Raw genomic sequence first — 14,834 nt, 5'->3', positions numbered from 1 at the left:
TTCATCCTAGAGCAACAAGTATAATCATATCTCAAGCATAGTTGCCTAGCATACCACTTCAACATATAAATTTGATCCCATAATAGTTTCCCTTTTTGAGTCAAGCGATAATCCCTAAAGTATTCACATTGATCCAACGTGTCTCCCATTACCAAATTGAAAGGTGTTTTCTCTGGATTATCAAAGTAGTACATAATATCTGTCACATAACGAGCATATAGGGTTTTAGGAGGTTCCTCATCTCCATGACAAGCAAGTACACCTATTTATTTTTGTATTTCGTGTTCCATATCCATAACTAAAGATAAAGAACAACTAAGAACAGCAAATAAAAATTACTTAGTGATAAAGCAAACAAGCACACATGAGAATATTCACCCCACGCTATTGCTCCGCGGCAATGGCGCCAGAAGAAGCTCTTGATAACCCACAAGTATAGGGGATCGCAGCAGTTTTCGATAAGTAAGAGTGTCGAACCCAACGGGGAGCTAAAGGCAGAACAAATATTCTCTCAAGTTCTATCGACCACCGATACAACTCTACGCACGCTTGATGTTCACTTTACCCAGAACAAGTATGAAACTAGAAGTACTTTGTAGGTGTTGTTGGATAGGTTTGCAAGATAATAAAGATTACGTAAATAAAAAGTAGGGGCTGTTTAGGTAAAGACACGACTAAATTAGTTTTAGTAAAGAGTTTTTTTGTTACGAGAAAGTTATTTGTCCCTAGGAAATCGATAACTAGACCGGTAATCATTATTGCAATTTTACTTGAGGGAGAGGCATAAGCTAACATACTTTCTCTACTTGGATCATATGCACTTATGATTGGAACTCTAGCAAGCATCCGCAACTACTAAAGATCATTAAGGTAAAACCCAACCATAGCATTAAAGTATCAAGTCCTCTTTATCACATACGCAAACAACCTACTTACTCGGGCATATGCTTCTATCACTCACGCCACCCGCCATAAGCTAATCATGAACATATTGCAAACCCTATAGCGGGGATCCCTCACGCTTGCATGACACGAAGAGCACCATAGGACAACACCAATAATAAAACATGCAACTCAAACCAATCTTGATCATCAACTAACCCATAGGACAAAACGAATCTACTCAAACATCATAGGATAGCCATGCATCATTGGGAAATAATATATAGCATTGAGAACCATGTTTAAGTGGAGATTACAGTGGGTAAGAGAGGGGTTACACCGCTGGATATAGGGAGAAAGAGTTGGTGATGATGGCGGTGAAGTTGTTGGTGAAGATTGCGGTGATGATGATGGCCCCCGGTGGCACTCTGGCGCCACCGGAAGCGAGGGGGAGAGAGCCCCCCTCCTTCTTCTTCCTTGACCTCCTCCCTAGATGGGAGAAGGGTTTACCCTCTGGTCCTTGGTCTCCATGGCATGGGAGGGGCGAGAGCCCCTCCGAGATTGGATCTGTCTCTCTCTGTTTCTGCGTTTTCTGGTTCTGCCCTTTCACCGTTTCTTCTATATCTGGAGATCTGTAACTCCGATTGGACTGAAATCTTCGCCATGATTTCTTTCCAAAAATTAGCCTTTTGCGGCCGAAGAAGGGCATCAACGGCCGTACGGGGAGCCCACGAGGGTCAGGGGCACGCCCCCTACCTCGTGCCTCCCTCGGGCACCATCTCGCGTGGATTTTTCTTCCGGAATTCTCCAAATATTCCAAAAATATTCTCCATCCGTTTTTATCCCATTTGGATTCCATTTGATATGGGGTTTCTGCGAAACATAAAACATGCAACAAACAGGAACTGGCACTGGGCAGTCGATCAACATGTTATTCCCAAAAATAGTATAAAAAGTTGCCAAAGTATATGAAAGTTGAATAATATTGGCATGGAACAATTAAAAATTATAGATACGACAGAGACGTATGACTACGCCATGCGATTGCTACCATGCAAATACAAGACAACAAGACTACTAAGATTTGACAATACTCCTGGTGGACTCAGTCCACCTCATTGACATCTAGTTGGGCGTGTCTTGCAGATGTCGAGGCCTCTCTGTGAGCTTCAATTTCGGAGTTGTTCGGGGTAGGATGGGGAGCTATAGTGTTGGGATAGCGATGATGCCCCTCGTGGGGTCTCGTGGTCACAATCCCGTTGGAGTAAGTCTTCAAGAGACGACTGAGTTCCCCTGGGGAGGCGAAGGCATTTGCCGGGGTAGATGGCAGGAGCAGACCTTGGGGGCTCAACTGGCATCCCAAGCAGCATTATTGGGGTGTCGATGTCAGTTGCAGCTTCACTTCTTACTCGCGTCAGGAGAGCAAGCGTCATGCGGGTCGCAATCAGGTCACTAGTGACCTGATCGAATAGTGCCTCTTGCGCCCTCAGGTAGCGCACCAGATGCACTAGAGCAGGATCCGACTCATGGTCACCGGTGGCGACCTGGGTCGGGCTACCATAGCCTTCATGATTAGGGTAGTAGAAGAAAGGGCGAGTGTTAACCCTCGGCGACAACTGCCGGAGATGAACTATAGCCACTCGGGCTGCAAGTTGGATTGCTTGGGGCTCGTTGGAGGTTGTCCTCCCGGTGAACCGGTAGGGATGCTCTGATGTGGTGCCCCTCCCATAGATGTGCACTGTGGCCCAGAAGTGATGGATGGCATCACTTGTGTGTTCCTGGTACACAACATATTCTAGGGGTTCGTCTATGCCAAAAGCACGGCGAGTGAGATTGGCGAGGATCACTACGAAATCTCCAAGCTCGGATGCGGTGGTCTCGTTGCGGATGATGGCACCAGGCATCTTGGTGGTTTGGAAATCACGGTGCGAGTGAGAGTTGTGATGTGCTGAGTTCGGGCAAGGCTTCCTTTATAAGCCAGCGGAGTCTTCCATCGCACGCTCACGGATGGGACAACTCAGGTGTCGGCCACGAGTGCACGACCTATGGCCTAGGATGATAGGCTAGGCACCGACTGTGAAAAAGATGTCGGCTGGCCACTTTTGATTATCAAGTAGGATGGGCTTGACTGTGGATAGAATAGGATATGGCGGTGTGGAAACCTAGGGATAGTGACCAGGCTAAGTTAGGATTAGCCAGTGGTCAGCCTGGCTCTGATAACAAGGTTGTAGGGGCCACATTTCCGGGACATAAATCCCAGTAAACGACCCTGGTGTCATCACCAGCCCCAGGATTACTGATGCTGGTGGACATTTCCTTGATATAGAATTCCAAGCAATTACAAGGATTTGAGTACAAGACCTTATAGGTCCATTGAGTACAACAATGATTTCTAATGGCAGATGATGGAAGCGACTTGTGGATCTCCAACATTGATGGAACTCCATTCCCACGGGAACAACTGACCTGGATAACTCCTATCTCGCGTGGGCTGCTATCTCCGGATCCTAGGTTGCGGGGGTGTCTTCGTAGTGCTCTTCTCTGAGTCATGATCTGGCCAAGACAATAGCCAGGGACAAGCCAGTGAGTATGTTTGAATGTACTAGCAAACATCAAGAACAAAAGATATACTGGATGCATATGCTCATGATGAATTAAATTACATGCATGTGCTGACTGAGTATTAAAGCATAGCATGACAAATATTCATACCGAAAATAAATCATGTGATTAGTAATCGAAGGAATGAAACGGAATGTCGTGTGTTGGGCTGCCCAAAGAATTCCAAGAGAAATGCCAAATAGGTGTCTAAAAGAGAATCGGTCGAGACATAACCGCCCGAGAACTCAAGCGACGCCACGAGAGGTCTTGAAAATACACGCCACAGTCGGGTGTCTGAAGCGACGCCTCATAAAGGGCTTATAAGAAAGTAACATGAGTATTCAGGTGGACTAGCCGTCCCAAGAGATACTCACAGTTGCACATAAGAGGAAACGGTTAGTCCACAACAATATTCATGTCAACAATAATATTCATAACGGCACCGGCAGTGACAATGATTACCCTGCAGAACGAACCATGGTCAATTTAAGTATTTCCTCCGGAGACTGACACTAAGACTAACAGTTGACCAACCCAGACTGTAGTCCTTAACCATTGACATGGCTATTCGAATAGATATAACTTTGCAGAGGGTGTACTCTTTACCCACAAGTAAAGGATTTCTTTAGTCAACCTGAGATGTTGACTAATTCTGATTACGGTCTTTGGGATGAAAACACACCTGACCCGCACACACCAGTTTTAATCCATCAAGCCAAGGATCACCCAAAACAATGATAAAGTAAAACTCTAAGTGGGAAGGCCTCACGCAACGGCCTCCAACAGCATGAACATTCAGCTTCGGTCCCAGACCGGCCATTCATGCCCCCGGACCAAGTTACATGACTACTGGGGTCAACAGTATCATTCCCTATGGCCTCTCTATACGGTGTGTGTAAGAAAGGGGTTATCAACTTACTGAACCATACCATACCTTTGGTAGGGACATGTGGTAGCACGAATCAAGTATGGGGGTTACCTGAACAAGACTTGATCTATGGTCAACTCAGGAGGTTTAAGTTTCCCTGCAATGGTTAGCACAATACAATTCTTTGGCAGTACCCAACAGGGTCACCACCTGGTATGTATCAACATACCATTACTAACCATTCTCGTCACAACGAGATTTCAGTCTCACAGTCACTTTTCTCATGACTAATTCTTCCTGCAAATTAGCCTGGACCAACACAGGCACATATGGCACATGAAAATAGCCGTACTCACTTATACTTCATGCTTAAATGAAGATAAAATACCATCAAGGGGGATCGTGAATGTATGAGCAATACTATGCAAATTTCATATGAGTTTAATATATTCATAATTCAATTCTACATGCAAACAAACACTATGCATTCACCCTATCATGTGTTCAAGATGCTTGCCTTAAGCATGCAGAAATATTGGGTGCACTCCAAAACTTTGAAAATTATATCTCCCCTCCATTTCCTATTTTCAAAGTATTTTAATTACCACACAATTCTAAAACAGTACATAAAAGTTTTTTGGAAATTTGAGAAATAAAAACTAAAATAAACTAGATGCATTTTGAGAGATAATGGAAAAAGAATCAAGTCATTTGAAGTTTATATGATTTTCCTATGGATCTACTAAGGTGGAATGTTAAAGGAAATGGACTATTTAGTAGATCTAGCAAAAATGAGGCCTAGGAAAAATGTTCACCCTCTCTGGATAAATAGATAATGATTTTAGGAGTAGGAAGAAATTTGAATCATCGAATTTAGATGTGAAATGGCTGCTGTGGATTTATTTGAAATCTATTGGAAAAGAAAAAGAAAACAAATATTACTGTGATGGGCCGAGCAGAGATGCACCCTAGGCGCGGTATAGCCGCCTGGCGCTACTGGGCCAAGCCCAATCGCCCAGCCGCGTGGGAGGGCTGCGACGTCGAAGGTGTACTAGCGAGAATATGCTTTCCTCGCGGGAAAGCAACTTCAACGCAACCCGTCTCCACTTAAGACGAGCTGGCACGGTGCTGGGTCATTGACAGTGGGCCCTCCTGGCCCACTGGTCAGGTTTGATCGGTCGACACGCGCGCCTCCTTCTCTGGCCGAACAAAGGCAGAGCTCCAGCGAGGTTTTCCGGTGAACGATGGCACCACATGGGAAACCGAGGCCACCCACGAGCTCGGGGGGTCGAGGCGGTCCTGCCGGTGGTTGCCATGGTCCGTGGGGTGGACGAATTCGCTGGTGGCGAGCTCACCCGAGGAGCTCCGGCGGGGACGCATTAGGCAATTCGCCTATGGTGGCTCCCGAGAAAAATCGAGTGCGGGGATGGATTAGTAGGTGCTCAAGGAGTCTGTTGGTGAAGAAATTTGGGAGAGGGAGGGCCGGACGGTGTTGGAACCATCCGAACAGTGGTGGCGGCAGTAGTTGCTGGAGAGGATGAAGACGACCATCTCCGGTCATTTGGCTATCCGAGGTGGCTTGCAGAGGATGGAGAGGTGGTGTGGAGTGTAGGAGCGGGCTCGGGGTGAGCTTGAACAGGCGGGGGAGAGGTGGTGCCGTGGCTTCCAGAGAATGGCCAGGGCGGTGATTGCCATTAGTGAGGTAGAGAGGGTCGTTATGGGCGGTGGCCATGGTTGGTGTGGACGGCGGCTCCCTGAAGTGATGACAGGGCTCGCTGGCTGGCTCGGAGACGTGCCACGCACCTTGGGCGGTGCCGTCCTGAGCTGACTACGGTGGCGACCATTGATGGCAAGCAAGGGCGGTGGTGAGGACGTGGCGTGGCCGGTGTGTCGTTTGTGCGGTCGGTGAGCTGCGGATGAGCTCGAGCCATTCGCATTCAAGCAAGAGGGGCTTGTGCAGAGACATGGCAAAGGAGGACTCATCGGGCGGCGGTCCTGGTCGTCGCAGACGGCGATGGACGGCGCTAGGGGCCAAGCGATGGTGTCGGCGAGGTTCCTGGTGGCCAGGCTGATCCATAGGAGGGTCAGGATGAGAGGTGGAGGCAACAGAGACACGGTAGGAGCTCGGTGCTGACGCATGCAAAACACACACTCTAGCCGCGTCTGGTGCATGCACGTTAGGTGTTCGTCAGATTGCCGGTGGCATCTACAGGGACACACACAAGCTACAAAATCAATAGGATGGTGCTTCTAGGTATGAGAGGGGTGATGGACATGCAGGTTTGGCCAAACGACCAAGTGTCCAGTGTAAGTTATAAAGTGGCAACATTTCTGTCATGCCCACAAGGTGTTTGATAGAATGCGAGGGCCAGCTAGAAACCTTTGCTGTATTTGAAAATTGGCAGGATGGGGTCTATTTAGATGATAGAGATGGTGGTGGAGTTATATTGGCAAGATGAGAAACTTGTGAGTGCAAGTTTTACCAGAATTCAATTCTGGACAGAAACTTTAGTAGCATGTTTGGTGGACTTAAAAGATGGACATAGAGCTGATATCTTGGAGTTAAGGTTTTGGTTGGAAGGACTACAAGATGGCAAAGTTTCAGAATTAATGGATCTAGGAAAATTGGGGTTGCAGTTATAACTCAAGAATGGGACAGAATTGAAACGAGGATGTTTCACTCAAAATTTTCAAAAGATATAATTAGGTTTTTGCTCAAAAGTGATTTATAGGCATGATCTGACCTCTCATAATTTTTGTCGGATAAAATACTTGTAGTGCAACAGAAGCATTTTAAGTATTTAAAATGATTTTAGAAGAATTACTTGTGGCAAATTTTATTATGAAAACATTTCCTTGAAATGATTTACAAAACAACCAAGGACCACAACATTTCACATAAATATTCTTCTATTGAGGGAAGAATTTTGTAAAACAGAAATAGAAAAGCTCTGAAATTAATAACTGAGCTCATATAGCTCAAAAAATTTATTTCTGACCAAATTTTACTTAGTGAAAATATGATTAAATTTTTTGGGTGTTACAAATATCAGCCATCTCTACATGGCACTTATTCAACTGGGAAAGGTGAAACACATCATGAACTCCTGACAGTCCTTCGGGTAACTCCAACTTGTAGGCCACTTCTCCCATACATTGCAAAACTCGGTATGGTCCTACAAATCTCGGGGCTAACTTTCCCTTAACTCCAAAACTTTTAACTTCTCGAAGAGGTGACGCATGAAGATATGCTCTCTCTCCAATTTCATAGACTACCTCCTTGCGTTTTGAATTGGCATAACTCTTCTGCCTGGAGTGAGCTACCTTTAGTCTGTCGCCAATCAACTTAACCTTCTCTTCAGACTCTTTGATCAAATCTGGTCCAAACAACTGACGGTCTCCAACTTCATCCCACATCAACGGTGTCCAGCACCTCCTTCCATACAAGGCTTCGAAAGGGGCCATCTTCAGACTAGCTTGATAACTGTTGTTGTATGAGAATTCCGTGTACGAAAAATTATCATCCCAGCTGGATCCATAATCTAGCGCACAAGCTCTCAACATGTGCTCCAGAATCTGATTGACTCTCTTGGTCTGTCCATCTGTCTGCGGATGAAAGGTTGTACTGAACTCTAGCCTAGTCCCCAAAGTCTGGTGCAGCTGATGCCAAAACTTCGAAGTAAACTGAGTCCCTCTATTCGATACGATGGTCCTCGGAACTCCATGCAGACATAGGATCCTGGTCATATATATCTTGGCCAACTTCGCACTCGTATAGGTGGTTTTTACTGGGATAAAGTGAGCCACTTTGGTCAAACGATCCACTACTACCCAGATAGAATCATATCCGATTGTGTCCTGGGTAATCCGGTGATGAAATCCATGCCAAGCTTGTCCCACTTCCATTCGGGTATCAACATAGGATGCAGTAATCCTGCTGGCTTCTGATGTTCTGCCTTCACTCTCTGACATACATCACATACAGCTACATACTCGGCAATATCCTTCTTCATACCAGTCCACCAGAAACGCTCCTTCAAATCCAAATACATTTTGGTGTTTCCTGGGTGAATCGAGTATGGCGAGTCATGAGCTTCCTGTAGTATTAACTTCCTGATTTCTGCGTTATTGGGTACATATACTCGGTCCTCAAACCATAAAGTTTCATGCTCATCCTCACGAAAACCTTTGGATTTTCCTTCGCTCATCTTCTCCTTTATCTCAGCAATCTCCTTATCATCCTTCTGAGCTTCTCGAATATTTCGCAATAGTGTTGACTGAACCTCCATTGCTGCAACAAAACCTCGTGGAACTATCTCCAAACGAAGCTCCTTGAGATCGTCAACTAACTCTTGCAGAAAACCTCCGCTTACGAGGGTATTGGCATAACTCTTCCGGCTCAAAGCGTCTACTACGACATTGGCCTTGCCTGGATGATAGTGTAGCTTCATATCACAATCCTTTATAAGCTCCAACCATCTCCTTTGTCTGAGATTCAGCTCCTTCTGCGTGAAAATGTACTTCAAACTCTTGTGATCCATGTACACATCACAACGGTTTCCAATAAGAAAATGTCTCCAGGTCTTGAGTGCATGAACTACATCTGCTAACTCCAAATCATGTGTGGCATAATTCAGTTCATGCGGTCGAAGTTGTCGTGAGGCATATGAAACAACTCTTCCATCTTGCATAAGTACACCTCCAAGTACTAAGCAAGAAGCATCGCAATAGACATGGAAATCTTTGCATATGTCTGGCAAAATCAGCACTGGGGCTGTAACCAAACGTTTCTTCAACTCCTCAAAAATTGCCTCACATTCATCTGTCCATTTGAACTTAGTGTCCTTCTTCAACAACTCCATCATAGGTTTCGCAATCTTGGAGAAATTCTCAATAAATCTCCGGTAGTATCCTGCGAGTCCAAGAAAACTGTGGATCTCCCCTACTGAGGTGGGTGCTAGCAAATCAGTGAGTGACTGAACCTTGGTAGGGTCTACTGATATACCCTCTCCGGATATAACATGTCCAAGAAATCCAACTTCTTTCAACCAAAACTCACATTTGCTGAACTTGGCATATAACTGATGTTCCCTGAGCTTCTCAAGGACTAAACGCAAATGCTCCTTGTGTTCCTCTTGATTCTTTGAGTATACCATCAATGAACACCACAACAAACTTATCCAAGAACTCCATGAACATCTTGTTCATCATGCTCATGAAATAGACAAGGGCATTTGTCAATCCAAATGACATAACTGTATACTCATATAGCCCGTACCTTGTGGTAAAAGTTGTCTTAGGTATATCCTTTTCTCGGATCTTCAACTGGTGGTATCCTGATCGCAGATCGATCTTGGAGAATACTTTAGCTCCTTGCAGCTGGTCAAACAAATCATTGATCATCGGTAATGGGTACTTGTTCTTGATCGTCACTTCATCCAACGCATGATAGTCAACAACCATTCGCAAAGATCCATCCTTCTTCTCAACTAAGAGCACTAGGGCTCCCCATGGTGACGAACTTCATCGAATGTAACCTTTCTCCAATAACTCCTTAATTTGCTTGTTTATCTCCTCCAGATCATTTGTGGGCATCCGGTATGGTCTCTTTGATATTGGTCCGGTGCCTGGCAACAGCTCTGTCAAAAACTCAATGTCTCGATCCGGCGGCATGCCTGGTAGTTCCTCTGGAAATACATCTGGATAATCCTTCACTACAGGCACTTCCTCTTGAACAACTCCTGAGAGGGAATTTACTTGGGTCCTCCTTGGCGCATGCCTGGATACATACTTAATCATTTTTCCCTCCGGGGTGGTGAGCATAATTGACTTACTGGCGCAATCGATGTTTCCCCCATACATCGATAGCCAATCCATGCCTAGTATCACATCCAATACTTGTGACTCCAGAATTATTAGGTCTGAGGGGAAAACATGCCTGCCTATGGTTAATGGCATCTGAAATCATCCTTGGCTTTCCATATACTCCGCTCCTGGCGAGCTTACTAACATAGGTGTCTTAAGAACTTTGGTGGGGAACTTATACTTATCCACAAATTCCCTTGAAATGTATGAATGTGATGCACCAGTATCAAAAAGAACGATTGTAGTAAATGACTTAACCAAAAACTTACCTATAACTACATCTGGCTGTTCTTCAACCTCCTCCATGTTAACGGGTTCACTTGTCCCCTGTTTAAAGGGTTGGGCTTCTTCCCAGAGCTTCCATTGCCATTTCCATTCTTTGCTTCAGAACACTCGATGGCGTAGTGTCCAGTCTTCCCACGGTTGAAACAAGTAATGTGACTTAGATCCTTCTCGGCGGGAGTTGCTGGGTTGGAATGGTTCCGGCTGCTGCTTCCTCCATCTCCTTTCCCATTCCTTGGGCCACTATGATTATGCGAACTTCCTCCATTGTGAGTACGGCCTCCGTGGTTATGGGTGTAACCTCTGGGGTTAGGGGTAAAGCGAGGCTTCTGCTGAGCTCCAGAATTGTACTTCCGCTGTCCATACTTACGTTTGCGGCTCTCTATCTGCTGCTGTTTGCTTTCAATCATAAGGTCCCAGTTTACCAATTCCTAATAGTTAGTGAAGGTAGCCACCATCAACTGCATACTCATCTCATCATTCAGCCCTTCCATAAACTTCTCCTGCTTCGCGGCATCTGTGGCCACATCATCTGGAGCATAGCGGGCTAACTTGCTAAACTCATCCACATACTGCCCCACAGTACGGTTTCCCTGGCGTAAGTTGCGGAACTCATGCTTCTTCATATTCATAGCTCCAGTTGAGACATGGGCTGTGCGAAATGCTTGCTGAAACTGATCCCATGTGACATTAGCTATGGGAAAAGTGGCTATGTAATTCTCCCACCATGAGGCTGCGAGTCCATCCAGTTGGTGTGTGGCAACGAGCACCTTCTCCACGTCTGTGCAACCTATGGTGGTCAACTCCCTTCCAATCATACATAGCGAGTCATCAGCAACAATCGGCTCGGTGCTACTGGAAAACACCGACGGATTCAACCTCAGAAAACGGGCTAAGCTGTCCACGGGGGGTGGTGGCGGTGGGTTGTTGTTATTGTTGTTGTTGTTGCCTTGGTTCTGGACTAGTAGCTGCATCAAGGCATTCTACTGTTGGATCAACTGTGTGAGCTCTGGTGGGAAGACAAATCCGGGGTCACGTCTCGGAAGCATCTGATGGGTTTAGAGGGAAGAGATTAGAATAGAATGAGGTCTAAAGAGAAAGCACTACCCATATGCACATGAGACAAACACATTCATATCACACCACTCAAATCAAACAAGAGCATACAGTCGATCTAGCTACCGTTACAAAATACCCGAACTACTACTATATACATGGGGTAATACTACTAATAATATGGTGGTCATCTAGAAATTTTGATCGGTGGAAGACTCCATGATATCTGCTCCAGCTTCGTCTTCGTAATCATCATCACTACTGTCTAGGTCGGAGTCGGTGTTGTCGATGATGATGTAGTCCTCGGGATGGTCGTCATCTCCTCCTGGCGGGGTCTCCCATAAATACTCCTAGCTTCATCGTCAAGTCGTCATTATTTTCTACTAGTATTGTGATTTCCTCCTCATATCCATCGCGTGTACACTTGAGTTCCTCTTCAACCTCCATGTTCCTTGTCATCGCCTTCTTCAGATCTATCATGCTTGTGCACATTTGGTTCTCCTGGCGACGAATGTGCTGGTTTAACTCCTCGATGAAGGCTGCAATGGATCTGTCCCTCCTAGTGCTGATAATCTCCCATTGCTCATGTCGACGCCCACATATCTGGTAGATTGTGTCCTTAAGATCCTTGTAGACTTCGCCGATGCGTCTGATACGTCTCCAATGTATCTATAATTTTTGATTGCTCCATGCTATATTATCTACTGTTTTGGACATTATTGGGCTTTATTATCCACTTCTATATTATTTTTGGGACTAACCTATTAACCGGAGGCCCAACCCAGAATTGTTGTTTTTTGCCTGTTTTAGGCTTTCGAAGAAAAGGAATATCAAACGGAGTCCAAATGGAATGAAACCTTTGGAAACGTGATTTTCTCATCAGATAAGACCCATGAGACTTGGACCCTCCGTCAAGAAAGCCACGAGGCGGTCATGAGGGTGGAGGGCGCGCCCCCTGCCTCGTGGGCCCCTCGAAGCTCCACCGACGTACTTCTTCGTCCCATATATATCCACGTATCCCCAAACGATCAGATACAGAGCCAAAAACCTAATTCCACCGCCACAACTTTCTGTATCCACGAGATCCCATCTTGGGGCCTGTTCCAGAGCTCCGCCGTAGGGGGCATCGATCACAGAGGGCTTCTACATCATCATCCAAGCTTCTCTGATGAAGTGCGAGTAGTTTACTTCAGACCTACGGGTCCATACTTAGTAGCTAGATGGCTTATTCTCTCTTTTTGGATCTCAATACAATGTTCTCCCCCTCTCTCGTGGAGATCTATTTGATGTAATCTTCTTTTTGCGGTGTGTTTGTTGAGACCGATGAATTGTGGGTTTATGATCCAGTCTATCTATGAATAATATTTGAATCTTCTCTGAATTCTTTTATTTATGATTGGTTATCTTTGCAAGTCTCTTCAAATTATCAGTTTGTATTGGCCTACTAGATTGGTTGTTCTTGCCATGGGAGAAGTGCTTAGCTTTGGGTTCAATCTTGCGGTGTCCTTTCCCAGTGACAGAAGGGGCAGCAAGGCACATATTGTATTGTTGTCATCGAGGATAGCAAGATGAGGTTTTTATCATATTGCATGAAACTATCCCTACATCATGTCATCTTTCTTAAGGTGTTACTCTGTTTTTAACTTAATACTCTAGATGCATGCTGGATAGCGGTCGCCGAGTGGAATAATAGTAGTAGATGCAGGAAGGAGTCGGTCTAGTTGTCTCGGACGTGATGCCTATATACATGATCATACCTAGATATTCTCATAACTATGCTCAATTCTGTCAATTGCTCAACAGTAATTTGTTCACCCACCGTAGAATAGTTATGCTCTTGAGAGAAGCCACTAGTGAAACCTATGGTCCCCCGGGTCTCTTTCTCATCATATCAATCTCCATCACTTTATTATTGCTTTGCTTTTTTACTTTGCCTTTTACTTTTTACTTTGCATCTCTATACCAAAAATACCAAAAATATTATTTATTATCTCTATCAGATCTCACTTTCGTAAGTGACGTGAAGGGATTGACAACCCCTAAGCACGTTGGTTGCGTTGAGCTATTGTTTTTGTGTAGTTATGAGGGACTCACACGTAGCCTCCTACGGGATTGATACCTTGGTTCTCAAAAACTGAGGGAAATACTAATGCTACTTTGCTGCATCATCCTCTCCTCTTCGGGGAAATCCAACACAATGCTCAAGAGGTAGCAAGAAGAATTTCTGGCGCCATTGCCGGGGAGTCTGCGCAAAAGTCGACATACCAAGTACCCATCACAATCCCTATCTCCCGCATTACATTATTTTCCATTTGCCTCTCGTTTTTCTCTCCCCCCCAATTCACCCTTACCATTTTATTCGTCCTCTCTCTCTATCCTCCCTCTCTTTCTCTATTTGCCTCTTTTTGCCCGTTTGCCTTTTTTGTTTGCTTGTGTGTTAGTTTGCTTGCCTGTCGCGATGGATCAAGATAATACTAAATTGTGTGACTTCACCAATACCAACAATAATGATTTCCTTAGCACTCCGATTTCTCCTCTTACCGATGTTGAATCTTGTGAAATTAATGCTGCTTTGCTGAATCTTGTCATGAAAGATCCGTTCTCCGGCCTTCGTAGTGGAGATGCCGCTACCCATCTTAATAGCTTCGTTGATTTGTGTGACATGCAAAAGAAGAAAGATGTTGATAATGATATTGCCAAATTGAAGCTATTTCCTTTTTCTCTTAGAGATCGTGCTAAAGCTTGGTTGTCATCTTTGCCTAAAAATAGTATTGATTCATGGAACAAGTGCAAAGATGCTTATATCTCTAAGTATTTTCCTCCCGCTAAGATCATCTCTCTTAGAAATGATATTATGAATTTTAAACAACTTTATCATGAACATGTTGCACAAGCTTGGGAGAGAATGAAATTAATGATACGTAATTGCCCTACTCATGGTTTAAATTTGTGGATGATTATACAAAAATTTTATGCCGGATTGAATTTTGCTTCTAGAAATCTTTTAGATTCGGCCGCAGGAGGCACTTTTATGGAAATCACTTTAGGAGAAGCTACTAAACTCCTAGATAATATTATGGTTAATTATTCTCAATGGCATACTGAAAGATCTACTAATATAAAAGTGCATGCGATAGAAGAAATTAATGTTTTGAGTGGAAAGATGGATGAACTTATGAAATTATTTGCTAATAAGAGTGTTTCTTCTGATCCTAATGATGTGCCCTTGTCTACTTTGATTGAGGATAATAATGAATCTATGGATGTGAATTTTGTTGGT

This window comes from Triticum dicoccoides, chromosome 5A (assembly GCF_002162155.2).
Source record: "Triticum dicoccoides isolate Atlit2015 ecotype Zavitan chromosome 5A, WEW_v2.0, whole genome shotgun sequence".
In the NCBI taxonomy this organism is placed as follows: domain Eukaryota; kingdom Viridiplantae; phylum Streptophyta; class Magnoliopsida; order Poales; family Poaceae; genus Triticum; species Triticum dicoccoides.
The sequence above is the reverse complement of the archived record's forward strand: the minus strand, read 5'-3'. Positions refer to the sequence as shown.